Source organism: Phyllobates terribilis, unplaced genomic scaffold (assembly GCF_046119375.1).
Source record: "Phyllobates terribilis strain yellow unplaced genomic scaffold, ASM4611937v1 Scaffold_2__4_contigs__length_985480577, whole genome shotgun sequence".
NCBI lineage: Eukaryota > Metazoa > Chordata > Amphibia > Anura > Dendrobatidae > Phyllobates > Phyllobates terribilis.
Genome location: NW_027362762.1, coordinates 512,625,433 through 512,640,952, shown reverse-complemented (window position 1 = coordinate 512,640,952; position 15,520 = coordinate 512,625,433). Strand labels below are relative to the sequence as shown.

At 47.5% G+C, this 15,520-nt stretch overlaps 1 protein-coding gene across 2 annotated transcripts in view; it reads left to right on the top strand.

Moving 5' to 3' along the window:
* Positions 1-4,088: 4,088 nt before the first annotated feature.
* Positions 4,089-15,520, top strand: part of STK40 (serine/threonine kinase 40) — a 43,081-nt gene continuing 31,649 nt past the window's right edge. The window contains exons 1-2 of one of the 2 annotated variants that reach the window (XM_073665903.1): positions 4,089-4,252; positions 10,436-10,491. The gene's annotated coding sequence lies outside the window, so the exon portion shown is untranslated. The remainder of the gene's footprint in view (positions 4,253-10,435; positions 10,492-15,520) is intronic. The other variant, XM_073665902.1, reaches the window with a different exon arrangement.

Genomic DNA, 15,520 nt, shown 5'->3' with positions numbered 1-15,520 from the left:
TTTTCTGGTTATCAGAACTAGCATTTACTTTTTCTTTTTCCCCACAGATGTATGGATTGTGCTGTACCTTTTCTTTTGCTTTGCCGTTATGCCAGAAGGGCCATGTTTATTTTGATGAACTTTACATTAGTTTATGTTGCTTTTAAATAAACCAATAAGAAATTTAAAGAGACAGCGTTCCTGTGTCTACTTCCGTGTGTAGCCGAGTGAGCCGATCTACCACAACAGGCATGGTCATAGGGAGCTGAATAATATGATACCTTGATATTTTGATATTTGCAGTCCAAGGTCTTTCATTTAGACCTAATTTAGACCTAATTCACACATCAATTTTTCTGGTCAGTGTTTCATCAGTATTTGAAAGTGAAAACCAGCAGTGCCACTAAAACACTGAACAGGTCCTATTCTTTTAACCATAGTTTTTTTTCTCAAAGGTTCTACTCTTGATTTTGGCTTACAAACACTGATGAAACACTGACAAAAGAAAGCTGAAAAAGAGAATGGACAGCACCTCCAAAAACATACTTTGATCTAATGCCTCTCGGCAAAAATATATAAAACTGAACATGAGGTTCTTAGTTTAATGTATGAAGCCCACTGCCACATCACGGCAAACCTTAGTGGGTCCTAACATTTCCTGCCTGAACAGGAGCGGAGCCGTGCGCCAACCACCGCTGCAGCGACAATGCGCCAGCAGGGCGGGTGGCCTGGTGCCTCACAGCACCCATGCTGCAAGACCGAGTCCCCATGACTCCAGGCCATGCCGCCCCACAAGCACAAAACTACAGCAACAATGGCCGACATACTGCACCAACACCACATGAAATGAGCATTGTGACTCACCTTCCTCAAGCTCTCAAGTGAGAGCAAAAATAATATAAATAAAATAGACAGCACCTCCAAAAACAGCTCCCACCATACAGCTCATCTCCATGCAGCTCCCCTCCATGCAGCTCCCTCCATACAGTTCTCCCCATACAGCTCCCTCCATACAGTTCCCACCATACAGCTTCCCCCATACAGCTCCTCTCCATGCACCTCCCCTCCATACAGCTCCCCCCAATGCAGCCCCCCCATACAGCTCCTTCCATACAGCTCACCTCCATGCAGCTCCCCGCCATGGAGCTCCCTTCTATACAGCTACCCTCCATACAGCTCCCTCCATGCCGCTCTCTTCCATACAGTTCCTTCCATGCAGCTTCCTTCTATATAGTTCCCCTCCATGCAGCTCCCCCCATACAGTTTCTCTCCATGCAGCTCCCTTCTATACAGTTCCCTTCAGTGCATCTCCCCTCCATACAGCTCCCTTCCATGCAACTCTGTCCATACAGCTCCCCTACATACAGCTCCCCCCCATCCACACAGCTCCCCCCATACAGCTCCCCTCCATGCACATTCCCTCCATACAGTTCCCCCCATGCACCTCCTCTCCATACAGTTCCCCTCCATGCAGCTCTCCTCCATACAACTCCCATCATACAGCTCCCTTCCAAGCAGCTCCCACCATACAGATTCCTTCTATACAGCTCCCACCATACAGCTCTCCTCCATACAGCTCCCCACCATACAGCTCCCCACCATACAGCTCCCCTCCATACAGCTCCCCCCATACAGCTCCCACCATACAGTTCCCCTCCATACAGCTTCCTTCTATACAGCTCCCACCATACAGCTCTCCTCCAAGCAGCTCCCCCCATATAACTCCCTTCCATACAGCTCCCCACCATACAGTTCTCCCCATACAGCTCCCCTCCATACAGCTCCCCACCATACAGCTCCCCACCATACAGCTCTCCTCCAAGCAGCTCCCTCCATACAACTCCCTTCTATACAGCCTCCCCCCACCCATGCAGCTCCCCTCCATACAGCTCCCACCCTACAACTTCCTATTATACAGCTCCCCTCCATACTGCTCCCTTCTATACAGCTCCCCTCCATAAAGTTCCTCTCCATACTGCTCCCTTCTATACAGCTCCCCTCCAAGCAGCTCCCTTCTATACAGCTCTCCTCCAAGCAGCTCCCTCCATACAACTCCCTTCTATACAGCCCCCCATGCAACTCCCCTCCATACAGCTCCCTCCATACGGCTCCCTTCAATACAGCTCCCCTTCATACAATTCTCCCCATACAGCTCCCCTCCATACAGCTCCCCTCCACACAGCTCCCTCTATACAGCTCCCTTCCATACAGCTCCCCTCCATACAGCTCCCCACCATACAGCTCCCCACCATACAGATCCCTTCCATACAGTTCCCCACCATACAGCTCCCTTCCATACAGCTCCCCACCATACAGCTCCCACCCATACAGCTCCCACCCATACAGCTCCCCACCATGCAGCTCCCTTCAATACAGCTCCCCTCCATACAGCTCCCCACCATACAGTTCTCCCCATACAGCTCCCCTCCATACAGCTCCCCACCATACAGCTCCCCACCATACAGCTCCCCACCATACAGCTCTCCTCCAAGCAGCTCCCTCCATATAACTCCCTTCTATACAGCCTCCCCCCACCCATGCAGCTCCCCTCCATACAGCTCCCACCCTACAACTTCCTATTATACAGCTCCCCTCCATACTGCTCCCTTCTATACAGCTCCCCTCCATAAAGTTCCTCTCCATACTGCTCCCTTCTATACAGCTCCCCTCCAAGCAGCTCCCTTCTATACAGCTCTCCTCCAAGCAGCTCCCTCCATACAACTCCCTTCTATACAGCCCCCCATGCAACTCCCCTCCATACAGCTCCCTCCATACGGCTCCCTTCAATACAGCTCCCCTTCATACAATTCTCCCCATACAGCTCCCCTCCATACAGCTCCCCTCCACACAGCTCCCTCTATACAGCTCCCTTCCATACAGCTCCCCTCCATACAGCTCCCCACCATACAGCTCCCCACCATACAGATCCCTTCCATACAGTTCCCCACCATACAGCTCCCTTCCATACAGCTCCCCACCATACAGCTCCCACCCATACAGCTCCCACCCATACAGCTCCCCACCATGCAGCTCCCTTCAATACAGCTCCCCTCCATACAGCTCCCCACCATACAGTTCTCCCCATACAGCTCCCCTCCATACAGCTCCCCACCATACAGCTCCCCACCATACAGCTCTCCTCCAAGCAGCTCCCTCCATACAACTCCCTTCTATACAGCCTCCCCCCACCCATGCAGCTCCCCTCCATACAGCTCCCACCCTACAACTTCCTATTATACAGCTCCCCTCCATACTGCTCCCTTCTATACAGCTCCCCTCCATAAAGTTCCTCTCCATACTGCTCCCTTCTATACAGCTCCCCTCCAAGCAGCTCCCTTCTATACAGCTCTCCTCCAAGCAGCTCCCTCCATACAACTCCCTTCTATACAGCCCCCCATGCAACTCCCCTCCATACAGCTCCCTCCATACGGCTCCCTTCAATACAGCTCCCCTTCATACAATTCTCCCCATACAGCTCCCCTCCATACAGCTCCCCTCCACACAGCTCCCTCTATACAGCTCCCTTCCATACAGCTCCCCTCCATACAGCTCCCCACCATACAGATCCCTTCCATACAGTTCCCCACCATACAGCTCCCTTCCATACAGCTCCCCACCATACAGCTCCCACCATACAGCTCCCACCCATACAGCTCCCACCCATACAGCTCCCCACCATGCAGCTCCCTTCAATACAGCTCCCCTCCATACAGCTCCCCTCCATACAGCTCCCATCTATACAGCTCCTCTCCATACAGCTCCCCTCCATACAGCTCTCCTCCATACAGCTCTCCTCCATACAGCTCCTCTCCATACAGTTCCCCTCCATACAGTTCCCCTCCATACAGCTCCCTTCAATACAGCTCCCCTCCATACAGTTCTCCTCCATACAGTTCCCCTCCATACTGTTCCCCTCTATACACCTGCAGTAATAGAATGAGCTGACAGCAGCCAATCACCGCCGCCTCCATTCACAACACAAAACAGCGCCGCCTCACGATGACGTCATTGCACTTGATATTGTGTAGGTGTGTCTTCCATAAGCAACAAATGGATTTCTTGTAACCAATAGGAGAAGGTGTCTCTTGGCTACCCGGCTGACTGGAATATCACAGACTCAACTTGATTGGTTGGACCTAGGTGTGCGTCATTTCCGTTGTCAAGTGCGCAGCGATGGAGAGCCCGGCTTAATGGTCGGCAAAGGCCTGCCTGTGTGTGTCGCTCTCCGTGCGGCATGAGTCCGGTGTGAGGTGGAGCTAGGGCTGCGTATCAGGTGAGGGCAGAACGGTGCACACCACGCTGGGAGGAAGAACCGTGCCCCCCTTGGCGCCCCGCACCCCTGCAGCCCCCTCCCCGGGGGCGCCCCGCACCCCTGCAGCCCCCTCCCCGGGGGCGCCCCGCACCCCTGCAGCCCCCTCCCCGGGGGCGCCCCGCACCCCTGCAGCCCCCTCCCCGGGGGCGCCCCGCACTCCAGCCCCGCGCCGTGCCCCCCCCCCCCCCCGGGCGCCCCGCACTTCAGCCCCGCGCCGTGCCCCCCCCCCCCCCCCCTGGGCGCCCCGCACTTCAGCCTCGCGCCGTGCCCCCCCCCCCCCCCCGGGGCGCCCCGCACTCCATCCCTGCGCCATGCCCCCCCCCCCCGGGGGCGTCCCGCACTCCAGCCATGCCCCCCCCAGGGCGCCCCGCACTCCAGCCATGCCCCCCCCCCTGGGCGCCCCGCACTCCAGCCATGCCCCCCCCCCTGGGCGCCCCGCACTCCAGCCATGCCCCCCCCTGGGCGCCCCGCACTCCAGCCATGCCCCGCACTCCAGCCCCCCTGCGCCGTCCCCCTCCCCGGGGCGCCCCGCACTCCAGCCCCCCCCCCTGGGCGCCCCGCACTCCAGCCATGCCCCCCCCTGGGCGCCCCGCACTCCAGCCATGCCCCGCACTCCAGCCCCCCTGCGCCGTCCCCCTCCCCGGGGCGCCCCGCACTCCAGCCCCCCCCCCCGGGGCGCCCCGCACTCCAGCCCCCCTCCCCGGGGCGCCCCGCACTCCAGCCCCCTCCCCGGGGCGCCCTGCACTCCAGCCCCCTCCCCGGGGCGCCCCGCACTCCAGCCCCCTCCCCGGGGCGCCCCGCACTCCAGCCCCCTCCCCGGGGCGCCCCGCACTCCAGCCCCCCCCCCCCCCCCGGGGGCGCCCCGCACTCCAGCCACGCGCCGTCCCACGCTGTAGTAAGGTACAGTGCACCCTTACTGCAGAATACAGGGTGTATGGGGGGGATCCTCACCTGCTGCCTAGTCCTGCCGGGGATCAGACATGTTTGATTTCTGCATGCCTAATCTATTGTTCAGCTGTTCCCCATGTTTCCCCCTTTTGAAATAAACATGCATGCCCAACCAAACAAGCCCTGTGCCAACACCTATTAGTGTGACTCCTCTCACAGTGGTGGCTCATCGCCAGGGCATCATTAGCTCAGTGACAGGTTGCAGGGCAGTGGCCTCTCTGGGGTCTTTCCCTGCATAATTTTTCCCCCTACCCTCTGTGCATCGATCCTCCAGATCGGTTGGTGTTTGCCCTCATCCGATAATAAATTAATGGCAGCGTTGCAGCGCTGGGGTCCTGGGTTCAGAACCCACCACGGAGTTTGTATGTTCTCCCCGTGTTTGCGTGGGTTTCCTCCCACACCCCAGACATACTGATCGCAGATTGCTTGCGCCAATGAGGACCGTGCTAACGTCTGTGGAATATGATGGCGCAATATAAGTATGCAGAACGGTTTCAATGCCAGAATCATTACTTTGGGAAGTGGACTTGATGACCCTGCAGGTCCCTTCCAACTCTGCCATTCTATGATGTAGTAGATGGGGTCTTCCTGCTCAGGCTGGCTTTCTGTTAGCTAGAACAAAGAGCATGTCTGCTGTGGGGGCTCAGGCTTCTCATCATGTTACACTGCCATTAGCTTATTCTGGAGCCCTTTTCTAATGGCTAGCAGTTGAGGGCTGGATGAGTCACACAGTGTCTGCAGTGCTGAGGCAGTGACTGGCTGGTGTGATCACAGGACTGTGATGCCAGTGTGCTGTCAGGAATAAGAAGCATTTTATGTATAGATTTTTGGCATTCTTTTTCTATTTATTCATTGAAAGTATGAAGATATTGCTATTATAGTGTGGTAACAAATAATTCACAAGATATCCCAAATACGCGTGCACAGAGCCGCAAGTGGCGTTATCCCCTGCATCCACAAGTGGCGCTGTTATCTGAGAGCAGTATAAGTTTGGCTTATGAGCATACTCATTAAAGGGAGGTCTTCTATGTAGACCACCTATATTTATTAGCTATTTTGCCTGTATGTGCAAATTGACATAATAGGGTTCTCCTGACTTTGCCCGCTCCATCCTCAATCAGAGCTTTTAACTATAGCTGGGAGAAAAAAAAGTCCACTCGCAGCCTTCCCTCCTGATGCCCAGTTTTAGAGAACTTGGACCTGCGGTGACCAGCAGATGACTACAGCAGCTTCATGTAATAGAAGCTGCTGTATCATTACCAGAGGAGTGATTTACTTTTGTTCATGCTGTCTTCATTAAGGAGAGCAGTCTATGATTGGGGTTGTGAAGCCCCTTTTAGCTTCCCTCTGTATAAGTCCATGCAATGTGTCCCATAGGCTGCGGCTGTGTGGATGGCCGCTCTAGGGAGGATGGAATTGCCTCTGTATGTAGTTTTCTAGATCCCGAGCCGTTCACTAGACAATAGGGTGAGCGTCTGTCTTGTCTTTGGTGCTTATACAGTGCTGTATTTCCTCCGTATATTGTTCTTGTGCTTTTTAGCTTTTTTTCTATTTCAGCTGATGAATGTTCTTAGACATTTATGAGAGCTTGATAAAGTTGAATGATAGTTCTTGGGGTTAACTTTGAGAGGAAACCTTCCTGCTCCCAGCTGTTTTAGTGAAGCTTTACTTTGGTGGAGACTCATGGGAATATAATAGTAATGGCTGTATGGGTTGTGTAGTTTCATGAGCAGCAGTAGACCTGTCACAGGACCCTTCATGCAGCCACTGCCATTCCTGGGTTATGTGATGTCCGCTGTCCGTGCTGTAGTATGTCTGCCCAGTACATATGTAGGCTGGGAGCGGAGACATGATCAGCCAGTGTGGCCTACAGGGAGCACCAGGCAAAGCAGAGTGAAATGCAGAAGGTCTTCACAACCTTCCAGCACCACAAGCTACAAGACTCATTATCTTAATAAAATAGCAGAGAACCAGGAGACCAGGTCTACATCACACAGACCTTGCTAGATTTGAGATGTCTGCTACAATTCCCAATGATGTTCTATTAGTCTGTAGTTGCACAATTGTGATGGACATTATTGGCATACATAAGCTAGTTTATGGAGACTACAGTGAGATAATATATAGTGGCAATGCTATTTTGTAGAGGGAGCATTCGTATATGGCTCAAGCTTGGGAAGCCACTGTGGGCGAGGAATAGGATCCATGAGGTGGGTTTTACCATTAGGTAAAATGTGATATTAGACACCTTTAAGGCTGTGTGCCCACGTAGCGTTTTTCAAGCGTATATGCTGCGGAATTTCTGCAGCGTAAACGCTTGAAAAACGCATGTATATCCGCACCCCATGGTCCCCAATGGCATTCCGCAATGTCAATGCCCATGCTGCGGATTTTTCCGCAGCGTATATGCTGCGGTCAAAAATCCGCAGCATGTTCATTAATTTTGCGGGAGCGCAGCGGAATCAATGTGCGGATGGTACCCAAGGCTGGATGAGAGGAGACTCTCATCCAGACCTGGGTACCAAAGAACCTGTAAAAAAAAGAAAAAATAAAGTTTATACTTATCTTCTGATGTTTTCCCTCCGTCGCGCTGTTGTCTGAAGGACCTGCCACGTCATTGAGTCATGTGACCCACCACATGACTCAATGACGTCACCGCAGGTCCTGCACACAACAGCGTGAGCCGCTCAAGACTCCGGACGGGGCAGAGAATGCATCAGAAGGTGAGTATAAAGTTTATTTTTTTATTTTTTACCATTCTGAACAAGTTGTCAAGCACTTTTCCAAGTGATGCTTGGAGAAGTGCTTGATAACCCGCATGCGGAAATGCATGCAAAAACGCTGCAAAGACGCCTCACATACGCTTCTACCTGGCGGGAAAACCGCATGTAATATCCGCATGCGATTTTCCCGCCAGGGAGAAGCGTAAAAAATATGCTTCAGGTCCGCAACATGGGCACATAGCCTAAATCTGAGTATACAGCTTTACATGCAGATTTGTAGTAGGCTTCTCCTCTTTGCATTGTGACGAGGCACTACTTTTCCCATGCCTTTTCGTTGTCACAATTGGGGTAGGTTCACATGAGCTTATAAAAAATCGGTCAGTTTTATCCAGAAAAGTGGACTTATTTAATTTTTTTTTTGTAACTATTAATCATTTCTAAGACCATTTAGTTTCCTGTTACATTGGAATTCTTTATCTTTAGAAATTGGATGTTATACTGTGGCTCCGTATGGCATCCAGTTTTTTTTTTCCCTCTCTTGTTCTCCCTCAAATTTGAATTGGCGTGTTTCATCTGAATTCTGGAAGAAGCTAGTGCATGCTGGGACTTTTTTTTTTTTTTTCATTCACAGATTTGGTCAGTGTAAAAAATCTCCCATCTGCACTGCCTCATTGATTAACATTGGTCCGGGTGCTGTCCTTTTTTTTTTTTTCCACGCACGGCACATGGACCGAAAATGCGTTTTTGTGAATGAGCTCTAGCTATGACTGTGGGGTCCCAGAGCCCTTACGGAGTACGCGCGTGACCAACTGTTTCCTTATGTGTATGGTTGGCCTTAAAAATGACTGTTACCCTTTTAGACTAGGGTCACACACACACGTACGTCTGGGTTTCTGTCTTAATAGCCGACTTGGCTATTCACTATTATGAGACCGATGGAGTCACTTTGGACCCTTTGGTAGGATTGAGGTTTTCATCAGAATCCTGTATTTAAGGGATTCCAACAGAAACCCCCGTGATTCTCAGCAGAGAGCACTGTATGTGGGTGACCCTAACCTTAGACCCATAAGTCTGCAATGTTGTTTCCATCTCAGACCATTGAAGTAGACATTATTACAAAAACTAGCTTGTGAACAGTTTCACTATATTATGTAGTGAATCTAAATTGAATGAGGATCGCAAAATGGGCAGCAATGTTGGCCCTCTGGAGGGAGGCAAAGCATCTTTACTACACTGTATTTTGTAGGATCTGGAATAAGACTAGTGTCTGGGGCATTGCAGTGTAAGCAAAGTGTTTTTTTACAGTTTCAGTCATCTTGAGTATGTGATCAGTTGATCTGTATATAGTTTTCTCATGGAAATCCATGACACACATGTTTTTATTAGTTGCTGACTTGGTGGGTTGGTTTGTGGTGACAGTCCAGCTTCCTATGTTTACTCATCGGTGCCATAAATATAGAGCTCTTAGTTTCGGTTTTACTGTAGAGCCCGTGGGAGTAGTGAGGTCTGGCCCATAATCCGTTTGTCTCTTTATTTTTCTCTTTAACCTGGAAATGAGAAATGTTTTATTAAAGTGCAATTGTATTACGATATGTACAGATCTGATTGCATTGTTAGTAGTTTTATTTTGGTATTTACATACTATAGCTAAATTTGTTTTTTTTAAACAAACAAAAAAAAACCACAACAATCAATCATTGGACTGTCAAACCCCACTAAATATATAGAGGTTTAGTACTGATAGAAATATGACCCAGTTTTGCTGCTCACATGGACATACAGTGCACAGATATAATCTGCACAGAGCTGCAGTACATGAGTGCAGCACTAAAGCTGAGAAACCCGATCTGCTCTCAGTATGGATCTCTTGCAAATTAAAAATGTAGTTTTGGTTAGTGATGGCTTCAGTGATATATCTGTAGCGGTCACATGTGACTGCAGACTTGTGAATCCTCCCAGCACATGCACTGCGAAGGATTCATCATTGTCTGCCCCTGGAACACCGGTCAGAGTACTTATTTTAGACTGGACAACCCCTTTAAATAAGCACTCAATATCCCACTAACTTTTTTTATTCACCCAGAAGTGGCTTTTACAATGTAAACTTATGGAGTGTCAGAACGAGGCTCCGTTGGCTTTCATTGTAAAATCGTCTTCCAGCTCATGCATGGCACTTAGAAGCTAGTGGTAACGGCATCCTGTACTACATTAGTATTTTGACCTGTGTTGGTAAATACAGCCCATTTTTCTGGTATTTTATACTGAGCTATGACTAATCGATCAATGCACACCCAATTGACTGAAAGCGAGCGGCTCTCGGGGAGATACAAGTGTGTTTCCTCCTGGTAGCCAAGCTTTTAGTAAGTTGTCCAGGCAGCATTTTAATGCTATGTACCTGTAGATTAACTATGTGTGCTGTTAAAAAGCATTTTTGCACATGACAAGTTGTTTTTAATTTTTTTTATTGCAACAGTATGCTGGCTATACAGGATCTAAAAAAGAGAATCTACGATAAATAACTACCTGCAGGTAAATAGCATTTCTGGATTTGACAAGTTACCTTTACTTTGCAAATAAACACGTGTCCAATTACCACATCTTTAAAATCTGATGTGACTTTTGCAAATGTAATTTTTGTTTGTAGCAAACTTGCTGTATCTTGTCTGCACTGTGTGAACCTGAGGGACTATGTTTGACTGCTGTTTGTACGTCATGGGGTTTTATCAGAATTTTAAGATTTGAAAAATGTCGCCCATAGAAAAGCAATGTATATAATGAATTTGTGACTTAATATATAAATGGGATAGGTGCAGCATTTTTTCCCCTCTAGAAATGATGAAATTTCATGCGAAATGCATTGTCATAGTTGTATGCGGTTTTATTGCACTCATGGCTTGTTATTGCTTTAGATGGAGGAGCAAGCTTAAAGGGAACTTGTCTCCAGGTTTTTGCCACTCAATCTGAGAGCAGCATAATGTAGATGCAGAGACGCTGAATCCAGCAATGTGTCACTTATTGAGTTGGTTGCTGTAGTTTTGATAGTCTCCTGCCGATAAAGCAGTGTTTTTTTTTCATCACTTGAAGGCTAGTAAACTTGCTGCCATATTGTCCTCCGTATTCATGAGCTCTGTATAACCCCCAAGCCCACCACTGATTGGCAGATTACTGTATACACTGTACATGGGCAGAGAGCTGTCAATCAGGGGCGAGGACTTGGTTATACAGAGCACAGCATTCAGAGAACTGCTAGATCTACAGCAGACATAACAGGGGTTTTATCAAAATGAGGGCAAGCAGCTCAGTAAGTGACACATTGCTGGAATCAGGGTCTCTGAGATGAAGTGGGATAAACCATGGTACAGAATCCCTTTAAGGTTGGGTTTCTACTTGGCAGTATAGGGCCAGATTCTCCCATAAATTTCAACAGTTTTGAAACTTGTTCCACCTGTAAAAAACACCACGTGAAAACCTAGCCAGAGTTCAATATAAAAAATTATCTGTTGATTAAAATGAACTCACTGAGGTGATAAATGTTTGTGCAGCATTATATGTCTGCGTGTCTCCTCCAGTCCGCTCATCTGCACGGAGCTGCAATACTGCCTATTGTCCCCTTGAATCGGCAGCCAGCATACTTTTATATTGTCCCACGTTTAGAGCGCGTGCCTAATGATCGGAGTGCCAGATGGCATATGTGATCATGACGTCTTTTACATGTTAGCGTGTCCGCTGTGTTTTTCTTGCAAAAGATGCTTCAGGAAGACGATGGTGTTTTTTGTAAAGAGTCTTTTTGCATCTTATGTCTTGCGGCTTATGTTTTTTTTTTTTTTCTTATTTGTAGTTATTAATTGTGAGCAGCTTACAAATGGAAACTGTCAGGTTACAAATGGAAGAATGGTCAGGTTACTTTCATTAAGTGCTTCACAGCTTTGGAAGCCTGAATCTGGTAACAGAAACTCCAAAAGATGGAAGATATGCACAGCATGTTGTTTTTACATTGCTATGTGCATTCTTTTTGACATTTTTTAGCTTGTTTTTAGGCAGAATCCTCCTAAAATAGCCGTCATGTGCACATACCCTAAGAGAAAGGGGGCAGGTCCAAAGTAATGAGTCTAGAGGCTTCAGGCTAGTGATGGATAAGCCGATAAAGGAAACTCAGCTGAATGTGGGTTTTGGCAAATGTAGAACATTTTATGACACAGCACCTTTTGGATTTGATGTTGGGGTTCATGGTTTATTATAAGAGCAGACTGAGCATTTTACTGGTAGATGTATATCAAACTGGTTATTTTACAAATAGAAGAGATTCCTAAGAACTGCAGAGTAAAACTAAGAAATATAGATTTTTTTTATTGATTTTGTATAGTGATCATTTTATATAGATCTTCTGAGAAGTTTCCAAACGGATGACAGTATTCCAGGCTGACTTGGGCCTTGTGCCTCACCTTTGCATGGAATAAAAGTGTTCCCACGCACCTCTGAATACATGTAAAAAGGAGCTTTGTTCTACAATTAATGCTCCTATAAACACCAGCTCTCTTGCCATTACACACATTTCATTCATTCATTAGACAGGCAGGCGGCTGACATGTTGCTGGTTAGTGCCTTATTAACATCTTCTCTGCTGTAATAGATTTAATATTCATAGTAAAGGTAGAAATTGCAGATAAGAAAGTAGGTTTGAGACAATATACCACCATTTCATAGCCTGGGTTAATGTCTTCATTATATCTTATGTCTGTTTTATATGTCTCTGATTATTTAAAGTCTTTTTAACCAGAAGCTTTGCTCAAAGCCTTTAGATCTCTAGCATATCCTGACTGACAGCAAAGTTATCCAGTCACCCAGCCCTGTTGCCAGCAAATGACATAGTGTGCAATATTCGTAGATCAGGAAAGTATGGTGGGCAGAGAGATGAGTAATGGGGAAACCTGAGCCAGCTTTAGCGTGGCATAGTCTTTTTAAAATTACCCGGTATCGTTGTTTTTTGATTAATGGGCTTCTCTGAAGAGATTAAAATGTCTTCAAACAGAGTCTTATCTATATTATGGTTTGTTTTTTACTTTCACCTCTATGCACGATTTAAAACTTCTGACAATAGCAGAGATGCTGCTCCTGTCTGCTCACCTCCTGTCTGGGACAAAAGGTTATTGATCAGGGGGTATGATTTGCATTTTGCTCCTTGCGCAAGCCAGCCCCTTGACCAGGCCTGATGTTCTGTGTGCGCCTGTATGTACTTTCATGCTTTTTTTGGTCTCTACTCCTGTGTTCTATGTCTGGTTTTTCACAGCTTGTATGTAGAAACCACAACAGTGCATAACGTATACTGACGTGGTTCGGTCTGTTCTTCACAGCTTGTATGAGACATGTAATTGCTTTTTTCCTGCTTTCCCAGTTTTCACTTTAAATTCCTTGACAGATCATGTACAAACTGTGTAGCTGCAGACAGGGGGCGCAGAACTAGCCATGTCAGTATACATTATGCACTGCCATGGTTTATTTTTCCCTCATAGTCTACATCTGCACAGCTTGTATGTAACATGTCGAGGAGTGTGGAGGGAAGCTATGAATGTCACATACCACCTGTGAAGAAGAGCACAGGAGCAGTCGAAACAGAAAATAGAAACAGTCACACACAGGGCAGAGGACTGGCTTGCATAAGAAACAAGAAGCAAGCCATGCCCTGCCCCTTGATCTGTAACAGCGGGGAATAATGCTTTCAGTGGGCTGCCTTGCATAAAGAGAAAAAAGCAAGCTATGCCCCCTTATTTGTGATGTAGCATGCCAGAAGTGAGGCGAGCACTCAGGATCAGCATCACCATCACAGCAAATAGTTCTAAAAAGCACATAAAGTGGCAACTTAAAGGGTGTTTCCCAAAAAAAGCAGTTATCCCCTCTTCTTAGGTGATAACGTGCTGATCGCTGGGGGTCTGACTGCTTTCATCGCCAGAGATCCTGAGATAAAGGCTGTCCTTCCTTCCTGAATGGAGCGGAAGTTTGCACATGTGGCTTTGCTTCATTCATTGTTTATGGGACTGCAGGGAAAAGTAGAGCACTGTACTCGGCAGTACCAATGACAATGAATAGCGTGGAGACTGAGCATGCAAACCTCTGCGCCATTTAGGATGGGGCTGCGAAGACCTGATAAGGGGTTCCAGTCAGATGTTAGGATTCCTGGGGATCCCCGCAGTTGGATCACCAGTGATTAGCTAATTAACCTTCATTCTTAGGATAGGAGATAACTTGTTTATTTTGGGGGGAATAACTTTTAAAACTGTATTATGGTATGAGCCTTTATCTTTTCTAATGTTATTTAGTTGTGAATACATTTTAATATTCTCAGATAAATTTTGCTTCTACCCTGAAAAGTAGTTTAGACAGTATAGGTCTACACATTGGTAGGCGTTAAAAAAAACACACACTTTGGTAGTGCCTAGATTTTGGATTGCTCCCTAAAAGGCGAAGACTGCATACTGTCATTACACCCACAGCATGTATGCTCATCCATATACTTCTATATGAAGTAGAGCTTTATTCAGTGTCACCCTTACCAGGTGGCATAGATAGGGCTGGTATATGTGGATTAAAGGGCTCAGTGTTCCACAGTAAGATGAGTGGAAATCAAGTATTCTAGGATTTTGACAGTTGTGCCTGCTTGTCTAGCCACATACACTATCTGAAGGACCAGATTCATAAAGACATTAGAGGGATGAGCTTCATGTGCAATTGCCGACCAATGATGTCCAGGGATGCGCATGCCATGGTAGCACGTTAGGCCATACAAGCTGCTCACAGAAGCACAAGCAATATGCAACGTTCTCATGCTGAGAAACCGCTCCTTGGACACTTTCTAGAAATGGCTTCACCACTGGTTCTACCACCAAAATCAAAGTAACGTTGAACTTTTAGTGTGCGTAGAATAAAAACCAGGCGGGGTCTGGCATTATGCCATCCCACACCATAATCATGGGAGTAGGACCGGTACGACTTGCCTCGTGAAGTTCTTGTAATGGCATTGGCCATGTGGTCTTGTCAGATTTCAAGAAGGGCACAAGGTGATTCTGTGCTACACGTGAAATATCACATACTAAGCATAATGTGTCAAAGATTGTCTGTGTCTTAAGCGTGCTACATGGACTTTTGCCTCTCCAGCCTGGTCTCCGATTGAGCACGTCTGGGATATCTGGTTTTCAGTTATAAAGGGAGCTGCTGGCAACGAATCTTGATGATTTGTGTGCCCAAGTGTTATTTTGGCATGGTAGAGCATTCCTCAGACAGCTATAAGTAACCTCACTTATGGAATGCCAAGGCGTGAAAGTGTGGGGATTTCTGCTTGTAATGCTCATACGGAGTACTGAATAAATCGATCCTGTGATTTTTATTATTCCTCTACTATTCCTACCTGGTCTTGCAATTACATTGTAGAAGTGCTGTATATATGCATGTGTATATATGTTTATTAAAAAAATGTAAGTATATTTCTATATGTGCTATTAGCATGAAATTTTCACCAGATGTTAATAACAACCCATCCAATCCACACGGGCAAAGAAATCAAACC